The sequence below is a fragment of the Echinops telfairi genome, unplaced genomic scaffold, assembly GCF_000313985.2.
Source record: "Echinops telfairi isolate 266 unplaced genomic scaffold, ASM31398v2 ScPeMD7_443;HRSCAF=831, whole genome shotgun sequence".
In the NCBI taxonomy this organism is placed as follows: Eukaryota; Metazoa; Chordata; class Mammalia; order Afrosoricida; family Tenrecidae; genus Echinops; species Echinops telfairi.
Genome location: NW_022104341.1, coordinates 37,905,306 through 37,919,175, shown reverse-complemented (window position 1 = coordinate 37,919,175; position 13,870 = coordinate 37,905,306).

Sequence of the window (13,870 nt, the reverse complement as noted above, 5' to 3'; positions counted from 1 at the left end):
TAGGGAAAAGATACATGCTGTGTGTCAGCCCAGCCCGCCCTGAGAGAGAGGGGGAAAAATTGCTAATGGAGTAGTAATGCTAAAAAGAATTAAGCAAGTCCTTTTTTTCCCCTGTGATTGTTAAAACTTTTCAAAAAATTCTGAAAACCAACTTGAAGCTCAATTAAGGGTTGCTAAGGGGAGAAGACTATGTTATAGCCTGGCATCTGGGCCACAACTAGTGCGTGCAACGCATATCTGTCACTGACAGTTTTCTGGGTTAGTTTTGATCCAGTCTAATTAGTCATGTCTTCTCCTAAAAGTAGAGGAATCATTCAGAATATGGGTAACAATTGTGAAACTGCCCTTTGGAAAACATATTACTTTGGAAGACAACCATAAAGCCCTGTGAATGATAGCCCCCATAAATGTCAGCCCCGATAATTCAGCGGATGTCAACAAGCAGAGGTTGAATGGGCTGTCACAGATATTGGGGTTGAACATAGTATATGACATCAAAATCATGACTTTGTAAACATTTCCTTCTTTGCATGCAGATTTAATTATCTAGCACCCCAGAGAAGAGAAAAACTGGGGCCAGTATCATTTCAAAGGAAAGAAAAATGTGTTCCTATTTTTATAGCCTTGTAAAAGCAAGGAACAGTCTGAAGAGAAGGAAGAAAAGAAAAAAAACAGTCTTGAAGAAGAATTCAATATGCCCCAACCCAAAGTTATTCAAGATGTCCTTCCTGGATAAAATTCTATGCTCTCGGCATTCGACAGACTGGGTACGCAAAGACAGGTTAGACATAGACTGTCATTTGAACATGATCTTGATGGATCATTTTTACAAACAGGCTGGACTGCAATGAAAAGCCTTGTGAATGTGCTAAGACCATTTTAACAGGTCACTGGAGACCACAGTGCCTGAAGGAGAGGATCTAAGCCAAGTCTATGAACAGTTCATAATATATGAATAATGAAGCATTTCAGAAAAAACATAGAGAGAAGATATTGCCAGAGACATTTCTTATGTCACTAATATTTTTGAGAACTTCTCAAAAAAAAATCAGCTTCAACCTGATTAGGTGTTTCAGGATCTGCAATATGTTTTCTTCTTGACCCCCTGATCCAGTATTATTTTTATTGTTTTTTAAAATCACAAAAAGAGGTTACAAGTCTTATCTTACAAAAACATGGGACAATATAATAAAATCAAATTTATATAGGACCATTCTATGAATGCACATTTTTTTAGAGCTTTTTAAGGTCAATACTGAGTGCAGATATATTTGAAGAAAATAAGTATCCCCAAATGAGTAATATTATACATTTGCCAACATATTACACACAGAGCTAGGTTTTTTTTATCAATAAACATATGATTCAGATCCAAAAGAATTTAGCATTCTCTTGCTCACTCACTTGCCAAGCTATATCTTTTCTCTCCAATTTAATATACAAGTAAATGCCCTTGAATTTAAATTTGAGGCTTCATATATATATAACAGAGTACAACTTAACTTACTAATGACTTATCATTTAAATTAAATTTCATAAAGAGAAATTTGTCATTGAGTATTGGTCCACCACTTGTAATTTCCAGCAAAGTTAACTCACATGGGAGGTATTTATGCTGCAGATGACCTCTGACGTTGCACATTCAAGGAAAATAAAGAACAGAGCTGCATCATTATTTAAACATAAGTTCCAGCAATTTTCACAGCCATTTTCCTTTTTATAGGATCATGGAAAAGAAAGGTAGGAAGGCACGTGGGTGTTTATTCTACCCATCTCTTTGCATTTAAGTCTTGTTTGTTTAAAAAATCACACTAAATCTCCACAGACATTTTTGGCAACCCAAGAAGACTTTTGAAAACCTTTCACTTGATCATATGTTCACTAAAAACTAAACATTGCTCTTTCCCATCCATGAAAACAACACTCTGTATGTTGAATACTTAATTTTATCTATTTATAGACAGTTCTACAATTTCCAAGTCACATTCTTAAACATCTAATTTGATCCTCTCAAAATTCTTGTGAAGTGATTAGGGTACGTGAACCCTGCGGGACAGGGACCGTGTTTAATTTGTATATGCAGCCCTGGAGTTCAACGTAGACCCTATGCTTAATGGTATTTCTTCAACAAATGGTTTGGCTAATTTTATTTTTAATAAGAAATCTCAGAATGAGTGATATTCTCAAGATTAATTTGTTAAAACACTACTATTTAAGCTGACTTTGAGAGTTCTGTCTTGTCTACCTACATTCTACTTTACAGTATACACCCCCAAAACAAATAAAATAGTGTGAAATACAATTTTTAAATAGTCCAAAACTGGAAAAATGATGGGAAAAATCAGCTTCTCTGTTTTTAGATCACATCACTGAATTATATATAAGGGATTAAAAACTAATAGAAATATTAAAATACCTTCCTTTCAGGGGCTTCATTCTTCAAGGAGAAATGTTAGCTAAAGAATATGAAATCAAGGATCAAGGAACCTGTAGGGACAGCAAGTAGAAAAAAGAATTTCAGGCATGAGAGGGGCGTGGGAGCGGGGGTTGAGTGGTGGTGGTGGTGGGGTAGAAAGGAGATGCTGTCAAAGAGTTGAGGAAGCAAAAGATTGTTTGGAAACTGACTGTGGTACAAAGTGTAAAATTCTTCTTGATGTAATTGACCTATGAGATGATATTATATATGTACTAACTCCCAATTAATAATAAATTAGAAACAGAAAAATGATGGCACCCTAAGTGTTGTATTTAAACAGTTTATTGGTAATGGCACAATGTGCTTTAAGTGTAAGCTGCTTGTTTATGCAGCACTTTCAAATGTAATTTACATTCTAAATTCATGGGCAGAAGTCTTTATTCCATTTTAAGGTAAGACGATGGTGACCACTTTGGTTTCCCAGCGCTTCCCTGATAAAGTACCCCTATCCGGTGTATTAAAATGACAGTCATAGAGGGTCAGTGTCCTGAGGGAACTCCTGTCCAGGACAATCTCCTCACTGCATTCCTTGTAGCAGCATCCCTCCAATTGCAGCCTCCATCAGCACAGGCCGTTCTTCCCTGTGTATGCCAATTCTTCCTCTCTTCTTTCTACAACAACAACAAAAAAGAAAGACTACAAAACAAGGCAAACAAACAAAAAGTTCTCTACCTGTAAGGGCACTGATCATTGGATTTAGAGGCCACCTCCTTATCTGTATGTACAAATCCTAACTTGATTATGATCTAAATAATTTCATTTCACTGCAAGATTCAATGAACAAGTATGGAGCTTAGGATTTTTAACATGCTTTGGGATGGGGCACAATTGAACCAGCAGCAGGCTTAACTGGTTAAATGGCTTCTCAAGGTCATACTTATTTATTTTTATTTTTTTTGTAGCATTATAATAATTTAATGTAATAGAATTATACTTCCAATTACATGTAATGGGTATCCATAGAGAATCCACATTGGTTATCCATGAAGCCAAGGTCATTATGAGATATACATTAGCATGTGAAATGCATGGCTCTGTTATTATTTAATATATATAAAAAACTTAAACTATATGAATGTATATAGTTTTGTTATTTTTTTACATTTCTATTATTATTTTTGTACATATTGCCTAGCATACTACATGCTAAATGTCTAGTTAGGAGCATTTTTGTTTTCCTTTTTTGTACATTTTTATTATTATTATTTTATTTATTATCATTTTTATTATTATTTTGTACCTATGTCCTAACATACTGCATGCTAAATGTCTAGTTAAGAGTGTTTTTGTTTTTCTTTTGGAGATATTGGGTGACTCATGGCCTAAGTTATTTCATTCTTTTTAAATTGCTATTTAAAAAATCATTTCATTGGCATATAATTCACGTCTTATACAATTTAATAGTTCAATAATTTTAAGAAGAGTTATGTAACTATCACCATAATAAAATTCAGAGCATTTTATTCTTTCTTGTACTCATTTTTCTAAGCTCCCCATTCCCCACCTCCCCTGAAATTCCCCTAGATAATTAGTCCAGTTACTGACTCTATAGATTTACATATCCTAGCTTTCATATATAGAAGGTCACACAAAACACAAGAAAGAAATGAATGAAAACAGCGACAGAAGAAAATAGAGAAAAACCTTACTCAAAAAAAGAAAACAGAAGTATTAAAAACTGAGACAGCTTTTAAAAAGGGTCAAAAGGGAGATCAAGTGATAAGGCATTACATGCTAAGCTGACTACATCTGCCATAATCACGTACAATGCTCTCTGTTTGGTAGCAAGGCTCTCTACGCGCTTTAATCCATGTGGGGACCCTGCAAATGGATTTTGAACTTTCACTGTCATCTATAACTTTCTGCAAGCTGAGTGTTTAGAACTTAAGCTCTGATACCATTCCCTCCCTCAGACTTGGATTGTTTTATTTAGAATCCGTGGATGCTACAGGTTAGCGTGCTTCTCCCATATGGACTTAGGTGAAGCCTCACCGAGCTGGCTGTTTGTTTGAAAACAAGCCTTTAAGACCCCATTTACTGCTCTTTCTGAAGGCTGGGTACTATCTGGCTTCTTTACTACACTTTGCTGTAGCACCCATATCATCAGTGATCTGTCCATGTGGGTGAATGTGGAGGAGAGCCATGTCATGAGAACTAATTTTTCTTAGATTGTGACTAGAATTAAGTCCAAGACAAAAATCCATACATATAACTATGGTTTACATATGTCTTTGGTTCACTTTAGAGACATCATTATCATTTTATGATAGAGAACATCATAAAACATCCCAATAGGGCACAATGTAACTTTATGGGTATTATTATTAAATTGGCTAATGGCATAGATTTAAAACATTGTTGAGGAAAGGTGAGCGAGTATGTGTATGTGTATGTATGGACATGTGTGTGGGTGTATGCCAGCTTTTCAGACTGAAATACATGACTTGTTGGTCCAGGGGTTCTCAACCTTCCTAATGCCACCACCCTTTTCTATAGTCCCTCATGTTGTGGTGACCCCCAATCTAACATTATTTTTGTTGCTACTTCATAGCTGTAATTTTACTACTGTTATAATTCAGACGACCCCTGCGAAAGGGTCGTTTGCCTCCAAAGGGGTCGCGCCCCACAGGTTGAGCATCGCTGATTGACACTGATTAAAAGCTTAAGTGACTAGGCACTATCGACAGGAGCAGTGAGGGATGGGGAGTAGGGAAAGACTTCCAACAACATTCATTCACCAGGCCCAAAGCACGCCTGCTAGACTAATACACATCATAAAAGAGCAGATCGAGCGTTGAAATAGTAATGATTTACTTTGAATCCTTCTGGTAGGGCCTATGAACCCTGTTGTATACCTTAAAAGGGAGAGGCTGAAGTCTCAGTAGTTTATAGCAGGGCCTGGATCACTGAGGGCTGGATAGAAACTAGCTCCAAGTATCCAATGAAGAACTTAGTACTGGTTGTATTCTTGCTTTAGATTCTATGTAAGTATTAAACATTGTTTCTAGAGCAGCTTGCTTCATTTGGTGTACCAACCAACAAAAATGTAATCTTTTCATAAACCGACATGTTTGTCCTCTACGGCTTCCATATTAACTTGACTTTCCAGTAACTTTCACCGATGTCATATGTTTTGATTTCAAGAATTCTTCATCTAAGGAATCTAATATAAGACATTTGTTCATTGGAATTTCTGTTTTGAATGTTGACAGACTTTAAGTCTTGTATTTGTCTGGCTACAATTCCCCTTTGATTTTTAATGTAGGATGAAAAGACACTAGCCAAAATATAGGGAAATGCAAAGTATAACTATATCAATGCTCTTCATTATATGTGAAAAGAATGTTGATTTAGGTATTGTCCCATTTGGTGGAGTTCTTGAGTAATTATGGGAGTAGAGGTACAGTCTGGAAACAGGATGAGCAGAGTACAGCCACCAAAGGGCTTTCTAATTAAAATATCCCCATCTTTTCTCACATAAATATTTGAACAATTAGAAATTAATTTGGATTAGCAAACTCCTCTCTATAAAAGCAAATATCTTGGGAAGATCTAATCTATAAGTCATAGTGACAATTATTTTAATCATCACAAGAATTTCCAGCTGAAAAGGAGTAGTTCAGGAAATGGAAGTTGGGCTGAGCAGAGGGGAGGATGCGGCCATTTGGGAGTGTAGAGGATGTAGGCCCCGTGGGAGGGAAGAACTTTGTAGGACTTGGAAGCACAGGATACCGAGGGATTAGAAAGCAGAGCCGGAGGTGAAAAGGTAGTTGTATACGAGAGACAAGTTATACTCCTGGGGTCTGGATAGCAGCCAATAGACATAGTTTTAAAAATTATCGTGTGCACATCACTATTAATTTGAGTATCTGAATTACAAATAGTTTTTAAGGTTGCAAAGACATGCTTTTTCTCTTATCTCCCTTACCACAGACTTCTAGAAGTCTCTGCCTCATCAAAGCCCAAATCGTAGACTGTTATCAAAATCAGTTGCTAGTATGCACACACACACATAAGTAAGATGAAAATAAAGAGATAAATTGCTCTTAGGTTCCAATTCCAATAAAGATTTTAAAGATCGAATAGTCCTTCTTTGAAAGCTCTTTTATTTTTTGGCTTTCTCATCTTACTCATTTCAACTAATGTGCTTGTGTTCAAACTGACTGCTGCGGGTTGTAATGGGTGTTTTTATTTTCAGTTAGTTGATTCTGACTCGTGACAAACCTATCTATGTAGAGGATAGCTGCTTGATGGGGTTTTTCAAAGCTGTCACTTTTCAGATGTGGAGAGCCAAGCCTGGCTTCTGGGAGGGTCCAAACCACATAAACCGAGTGCTTAACAATGTGTACTGCCCAGGCACCGGGTGATAGAGATTTTGGAATGAACCAACAGTGCCTGAACCTCAGAGCAGCTCAAATTCCAATTTGGCACTACAGTACGAATGGATGCGACAGTAGAAGTATATACATAGAGGCAAGAAAGATGCAGCATTTAATTCATCCTGAAATTCTGAGTCATTTAGGGCTACATGCCCATTGAGTTTTCCTTTTCAGATATAATTCAAATTCCTGTACAGTAGGAGGTGATCAACTCAGTTGCTTCTGAGGATCGTTTAATGCTCTTGCTAAATCCAATTCTCCCTACAGGAAAATCCTTTATAGACTGATAAATCAAACTATCATTTACCCATTGAATTTTAACCATCCAGTCTCTACAGCTCTTCTGGAAAGTCCTCAGACATTTTTCTCTGAAGTTATGCTTTGATAAAGGAATATGAGCAGTTAGTCAATACCACTCAACAAATCCTTATAGTAAGTAAATGCAGGTCTTTTAAAGTGAAATTATCCAAATTGCTGGATGTTGTTAGTTCTTCTATTTCAAATATATTACGTGCCGTTTCATCCCTTCATCTCACCTTAGAGTTCTTTACCTTGTTATTGTAGAAACATTCAAACTCTGCCTAAGGGTTTAGTGGATCAAAGGTGAACAGAATATTATTGCTGATTTTCCATTTTTCTTTTTGATAGAAGAATAAAATAGGATCTGCTTTGCATTCAGTGTACTTCGTCTCAGGACAGCCAACATTTGAAATATTTTATAATGTATGTGCTTTTACATCATGGGCAGCTTCTGGTATGGTCACCTGTTCATTTTAGAAAGTTAGTTACAGGAACAGACTCTGTCTTAGCATTGCAAATACCCTCAGAAGACAATATATGCAGAAAAAATAGGGAAAAGAATGCATCATTCAGCTCTTGTTCAGTAATATAAAGAAAGACGATGAGAACTTCTTGGGTTTGCTGTAAGAGTAAGGATAAACTATGATATGGAGTCCTTGAGGAAACCGTAGGAGGACACTGACGGTTTGTCCGGACTTAAAAAAACATCACTCATGTGGTGGTCATGACCCATGAGAGCAGAGTAACAGGCTCGAGAGTATATGTTCCTTCATTTTGCAGAAATCAGTCTTTCAGATTTTCAAGAGATAAGAGAAACTACTGGCAGGCTTGGGGAGAGCAGCTGAATGACACAGCCACCCCACACTCTCTAGACATTTGTCACTCGTGGATGTAAATATTTATGGCTCAGATAGCAAACGACTCACCTTCTTCTGGTGATTTGAGACTCTGGTGCAATTCCAGGGTCACCGGAATGGTGTTAAGTTTCGGCTGAGATCTGGGCTGGATTAAGTCTACGGAGTCATAGCAGCTGCCAATGAAAATGTATCATAACCCGTTTTACCCCCATAATCCTTCTGCTATCACACATGCACCAAACCAATTCCCCACCAGAAAGAAATATATTAAGAAAATATGTGCCTGGGGTTGCAAGGAGAACAAGTTTTCTAATAACAGGAATTTAGGACAATGTAGAGTGCAGGGAAGGAACTAAACAGAGCACAGAGTGCATAACATTAAAACACACCGACCTCATCTGTTGAACAGCATGGTTCTCTGGCTGCTCCTAAGCAACTGTTTCATAATATTTATAGTTCACCAAATAAGGAAATAATAAAGAAAAAGAGAGAACTGTCCTGGATGAAATCAACTCAGTCTTCTTACCCAGATGTGTACCCTAAGTTTCAGTGCCCAGAATCACCTGTGGTTTTCAAGTAGGACAAGAAAACCCAATAAACGCATCTTTAAAGATATATGCTTCACCTGTTTTGTATTTTGTCTAAGCACACATGTCTCTGTCCAGCGAGACCAGCTCTCTGTCAAAGAATGTTTCTGTAGAGTTGTTTGCCAAACGTGATCCTGAGCTACAACAGCCATATAGAATGCTCAGGAAAGTCTGTTTAGCATGGATGGTTGTTTTCTTTTTAAATCATTTTATTGGGGGCTTGTACAATTCATATCACAATCCATCCATCCATCCATTGTGCCAAGAACATTTGTACATTTGTTGCCCTCATCATTCTAAAAACATTTGTTTTCTACTTGAGCCCTTGGTATCAGCTCCTCATTTTCCCCCCTCCCTCCCGGCTCCCTCAGGAACCCTTGGTAATTTATTTATTATTATTTTGGATTGTGTTTTAGTGGTGGAACTGAATACAAGGAGGTTCTAATCACAGAACCTTCTGAGAGAGTTTTTCTTCCTAAATTCTTGGTCTTGAAATTGTGATCTTAAAGATGTTAAAGCTTTCAGTGGATTCTCAACTCTGAAGATTACGACATTGCAGGGAATCCACTGTGCAGCATACCCTGAGATTCTCGTGATTGTAAGTTTGCTGATCTGACAGTTCTCACACTTCAAAAATGAAATTCATCCAACTGTATCAGTATCGTCTGTAATCAACTCATCTGTCTACTGGTAGTTGGGAAGAAATGCTTAGAAAGTTTTCTTCCATATAGTAGAAAACACGCAGGAATTTGCATTAAATTTGAGGTTGTCATGCAAATTATGATATAGTTAATGTACTATTATCGATAAACACAGATCCATCATTACATGCACATAATTTCCCTATCCAGGGAATTATTAATATAAAAGAAGGGGAAACGGTGGTGGAAGTAGTGATATCCATTCTAGATGCCCCTTGAAAGAAGTACTTGTCCTTATTCGCCTTCAAGAAAACAAGTCACTGTCCCAGATTCTAGGAGTGATGTTTCCAGACAGGTTTCTGTCGGTGGCACCTCTGGTGATAAGTCCAGAGGCAAAAGTCAAAACAACATATAAATGTCTTAATTGAAATAACGTCCTTATGGGCACCCCAAAATCAAAACTCAAAACCAAACCCACTGTCATTGACATAATTTAAACTCATAGGGACATTATGGGAAGCACCAAAATTTCTCCATAGGTTTCCATCATTGAACTCTGCATCAAAGCAGACGACCACACCTTTCTCCCACAGAACAGCTAGTGAGTTGAACCACAGATCTTTACTTAACATTTGAACACTTAACTGCTGCACTACTAGAACTTTAAAAATAACTGGATGTAGGAACATATTAATGCCAGTCCATTTTAGCTCAATATGGAATAGCTGTATCTGGTTGAATTAGTTTGAGGGTCTATGTGGAGCGTTGAAGGTTGTTACCAGGTTATCATGATAACTCAACTGCTTGTGGCACAAGCTTCTTTTCCCCTCTTCTGGCCACAGTTGTTAATCCCCCTTACAGTCCATCATGTTTTCTCTCCAGAGAACTATGCCGTGACATGCAGTAGCGCTTTGTGTCAAGAATTTGGCTCCAGCAGCAGGGTGCTAGGAGTGAGTGACTATGAATACACCCATTTACTTTAGGTCTTGGATGTTGGACATAAGTCTGACGTTAAAACTATTTTTTGAATCTAAAGTAACCAGTACATCAAGAATGTAGCCTGTCATTCCTGTGATTCTCCACTATACCCTGAAAAGTCATGATGTAGTAAACAATTCAGAAAATGATGTAATTTTGCTTACTTCTGAGTTTTTCTTGCTGTTTAGGAAGCAAGATCAAGAAACAATTTTCAGAATAGATACACATTTAAAGTAGACTTATGCATGCCCATCCTGCAGTCATATAAGAATGGTCTCATGAGTGATTCTAAGCTCAATAAAAAGATGAGGGTGAGAATCAACACCCTTACCCAGGTCACATCTCTGATGTAATTGAAAGAAAGCTTCCTTGGGGGTGTGGATGCTGTAGAAAAGCTTTATTTAATTTGTGGTTGGTCAGAAAACTGCATCTGACCAACTGGTTCTATGGGCTTGAGCCAATGACTTAACATACTAGCTACCAATGCTGGGAGTTGTCAGTGGCCTGCCACCTGATTTGCTGACTTTCATTCACCACTGAAGTCGCAAACCCAACAGGCTGATTTGAGTGCAGAGAAGCCTCCAGCTTAATATCTGATGCACGGACCGGGATCTGCCAAGACCACGTGCTCAATTCTACAACTGTATGAGACATTTTCCTGAGTTAAATTTACACACACACACACACACACACACACACACACGTCACTGATTTTGCTTTTCTAGAAAATCCAGCCTAAGACAGTATGTTATCTACCAATGAGATGCATCCTCTTTCCATTTTCAATATTTAAAGTCTCATAAATATAAAAGGGGCAGTTCTACTCTGCCCAATGGGGTCACCATGAGTAAGAATTGACTTAATGGCAAAGAGTTGCTGTTTTATTGTTTTTTAATTGGATGAGAAAAATATTAAATAACACAGGAAGCATCAAAAGACAATTGAAGGAATACGTAGAAACACAACACCAAGAAGAATAGGTCGACATACTACTATTCCAAGTGGTCACATATGATTAAGAACTAATGGTACTGAGAAAAGAAGTCCAAACTACATGAAAGGCATTAATGAAAAACAAGGCTCTAAGAATTAATGGAATGTCTGTTGATTAAGCACTGGAAGTACTCACTCATCTACGGGAAGAAATCTGGGAAGCTGACAGGAAGAGACTGATATTTGTACCCATTCTAAAGAAAGATGACCCAAGAGTGCAGAAAAAAATCAAACAATATAATTAATATTACATGCAAGTAAAGGTTTGCTGAAGATAATTCTATAATAGTTTTGGCAGTAGATCTACCAGAAATTCAAGCCAAGATAATGCTCAGCTAAGCAAAATATAATTTAGAATTAATGCACACACACTTACACATACTGATTTTACTGGATAGTTTTAGGATGCTCATGCTAGTAATCCTATCCTATAGATTTTGCTTTGCATTTATTTAACTCAAGCTCTAAAATCAATCCTGGCCCAAGGAATCTAACCACTGACTATGTCTGCTCAATCAACCTTACATATGGCTCTATGTAGATCTTAAATGCTGACTCAGCTTTTGATTCATTTTAGTTTCCGTGTTGTTGTTTCTAAGAATAAATTTTAAGTATGTAGCCTTAAATACACCAAGAAATACATTTTCTAGACCTAAAAGCTCATTTCTGTCTACACAATCCTAGTTCCATTTTTCACCTCCCCAAGAACATTATGCATACAGTTCCCTGTCACTTGTCTCACGACAGCTTGAATAACTGATTGTGTTAGTCTGTTTATACTAGAGAAATAGATTCATAGACACTCATATGTGTATGAGAAAGAGCTTTATATATAGCAGCAATTGAATATTGAGAAATCATCCCACGCAGTCCAGAACAAGCCCATAAATCCAATATTTGCCCATATGTCCAATACCAATCTATTACGTCCTTTTCAGGCTTACAAAACACATGCAATGACACCAAATTCAGGAAGATCAAGGCCAGTGGGTGCAAAGTCTTGTGTATCCAGTGGCAGTAGAAGCATCTCAGTGCTGGCAGGGATCTCCACGTGGCTCCTCCAGTTCCCAGGGCACGAGGTTTATCAGAGTAGTGCCATGTATCTTGTCAGTAAAGTGTCTCTCAGGGAGTGTGGAGAGAGAGAGAGTGTGTGTTTCCTGCCTCCAGGGAAGAATACAGGAGTTCCCTGAATCCTCAGGGGAAGTCCATGTCCAATGAGACAGAGGTGTCATTGGCTATACAATGATTGACAGGCTAGACACCACCCCTTCACTCTTAATCCTCTCAAATTGACAAACGGTTTTATAACTACCACATTGATCTAAATACAGAGTTCTACTGGAACTTGTGGGGGAAAATCTCTCTCAATTGAACTAACTAATCTACTACTGCATTTCCTCCCATTTCTAAAACTCCTTTTCCTAATATGAATCTGAGAGGCATGGATTTTGGATCTTTTTTTTTACTGTTTGCCCTATTTATACAAGCCAGAAACTGTCAAAGTCATCTTGGAGTCTGTGGATACAAAATAGTTTCAAATAATTCTAATCCATGGGGAAAAAATCCTGGTATTTTGGTAGAAAGTGGCTGCATTCCAAAATTATATAACGCAGCATATCAAAGGCATATATCCCTGGCCATTCAGAGGTTTTATGAACACACTTCTGATGATAATTTTCTCACAATTACAATTAAACTCTATCAACCCAAAGGGCTGCTATCCTTGTACTCACTCACACAATGGACCAGGATTTCTTTCATCCCAAATTATATTCTTTGTATTGAGTCATTTTATATATATGTAAACAGGAAAATATACCAAACTTATCAATTACATAAAAATAAAGAAGTTCTGAGACTCTATTTCTAACTTGTTAAATTCATAGAAGAGGTTGATTCCAAAATCTGTCATAAAAAATCAAATTCTTAAATTCTCATAATACTTTAAGTAACTACAGTAAAATTATGAAATATGAAATTTTCTTTAATTATATATAATACCAGATCTGTACCTGAAGAGCCCTATTTTCTATTAAAAGTTTAAATAGGAATATGTACAAGCATATATATATATATAACTAATATATATATATTAGTTATATATATATATAACTAATAAAATTATGTAACTATATATATAAGATAAGCAATCAACTTGCTTCATGACAATACTTAATCTATCTTAGCTAGTCTGTAGGGTAACTCTGAGTGAGAATCAGTTCAGTGGCAATGGATTTGCTTTGGTATGGAGCAGAACTTTCACTGTATTTCTATCCATCAAAAGAAGTTACTGTCATCGAGTCTATTCTGATGTAAACTGTATAGGGTTTGCAACGTTTTGTAAATAGTTAAGGGAACAAACAGCTTCATCTTTCTCCTCTGGAGAGACTGGTGGGACCCCCAACCTGTGATCAATCCCATGCTTACCTACCTGACAGAACCACCAGTGTTTCAAACAGATTTCTTCATTTACATCCAGAGGCCAGATTCAATGATACTACCAGTCAAAACTCATTTGTTAACATATTTCAATTGGTATTCTGTCAATTCTTTGTGCCTTAATTTTCTACAACACCTTTTATGCAGCTAGGGCTTCCTTCTTCAAGAGAACAGATTCTTGTTCACATGCTACCTCCAGAGATGACTGCACATTGACCAA